This window comes from Mobula birostris, chromosome 3 (genome assembly GCF_030028105.1).
Source record: "Mobula birostris isolate sMobBir1 chromosome 3, sMobBir1.hap1, whole genome shotgun sequence".
Classification (NCBI taxonomy): domain Eukaryota; kingdom Metazoa; phylum Chordata; class Chondrichthyes; order Myliobatiformes; family Myliobatidae; genus Mobula; species Mobula birostris.
In genome coordinates, this window is record NC_092372.1 from 167,223,611 (window position 1) to 167,225,531 (window position 1,921).

The following is a 1,921-nucleotide window of genomic DNA, read 5'->3' on the forward strand; positions in this document are numbered from 1 at the left end:
TATCAATTGTTTGGTGACAATAAAGTATAAAGTAAAGTACATTAAAGTCTTCTATTAAAAGGTGATCGACAGGTAACAAAACTTGCAGCAGTTAATCAGCATGTAAAGAATGAATCTTGTAAGTAGGTTTTCTTGACTGATAAGCATGCAAATCTCAATGCATTGAAATATAGTTTATATCTTATATAAACATTAATCTGTTTCAGCAGAGAAACAGAAGTATAAGACCGAAGGAATTTCCTTTGTGATTTAGGTTATCCTACGCATTTAATAAATGATGCTTTAAGTATAGTCACTTGTAATATTAAAAAGGCTGCAGTCAATTTGCATGGAAACTTCCCACGAACAGAGCAAAGAGGAAATAAGATTATTGAAGGGCAGCTGGAGAAAGTTTGATAATGTTTTTGAATCTTTAATGTTTACTTGATATTTGTTGAAATTCTCATCCAAAAGATGACAAGTTTGTAAGCAGATGTGCCCCACAATAGTACAGTGTGCTCAATTACGTAACAAATCCACACCCTTCTAACTCGAGCAGAAATGTTACAAATGGAGAGACAGTTAAGAAATAAGAGGAATGTTTGGGTGGACTAAAACATAATGATAAAACTAATTTGCGAGGGGGATGGGACCCAGAGCGATAGAGCAGTGAAAGAAGTGCATGGAGTAAAGCCAGATCTAACATACAGAGAGGCTTTGAGGAAAGAGAAGCAGAATAAACCGTGTAAAGGCAGTAAGGTAGAAGGGCTGAAATGTGTGTACCTCAGTGCAAGAAGCATCAGGAACAAAGGTGATGAACTGAGAGCTTGGATACATACATGGAATTATGATGTAGTGGTCATTACAGAGACTTGGCTGGCACCAGGGCAGGAATGGATTCTCAATATTCCTGGATTTCGGTGCTTTAAAAGGGATAGAGAGGGCGGAAAAAGGGGAGGAGGGGTGCCATTACTGGTCGGGGATACTATTACAGCTACAGAAAGGGTGGGTAATGTAGCAGGATCCTCTTTTGAGTCAATATGGGTGGAAGTCAGGAACAGGAAGGAAGCAGTTACTCTACTGGGGGTATTCTATAGGCCCCCTGGTAGCAGCAGAGATACAGAGGAGCAGATTGGGAGGCAGATTTTGGAAAGGTGCAAAAATAACAGGGTTGTTTATCATGGGTGACTTTAACTTCGCTAATATTGATTGGCACCTGATTAGTTCCAAGGGTTTAGATGGGGCAGAATTTGTTAAGTGTGTCCAGGATGGATTCCTGTCACAGTATGTGGACAGGCCGACCATGGAGAATGCCATGCTAGATCTAGTACTAGGTAATGAACCAGGTCAGGTCACAGATCTCTCAGTGGTTGAGCATCTGGGGGACAGTGACCACCGCTCCCTGGCCTTTATAATTATCATGAAAAAGGACAGAATCAAAGAGGACAGGAAAATTTTTAATTGGGGAAAGGCAAATTATGAGGCTATAAGGCTAGAACTTGCGGGTGTGAATTGGGATGATGTTTTTGCAGGGAAATGTACTATGGACATGTGGTCGATGTTTAGAGATCTCTTGCGGGATGTAAGGGATAAATTTGTCCCGGTGAGGAAGATAAAGAATGGTAGGGTGAAGGAACCATGGGTGACAAATGAGGTGGAAAATCTAGTCAGGAGGAAGAAGGCAGCATACATGAGGTTTAGGAAGCAAGGATCAGATGGGTCTATTGAGGAATATAGGGAAGCAAGAAAGGAGCTTAAGAAGGGGCTGAGAAGAGCAAGAAGGGGGCATGAGAAGGCCTTGGTGAGTAGGGTAAAGGAAAACCCCAAGGCATTCTTCAATTATGTGAAGAAAAAAAGGATGACAGGAGTGAAGGTAGGACCGATTAGAGATAAAGGTGGGAAGATGTGCCTGGAGGCTGTGGAAGTGAGTGAGGTCCTCAAT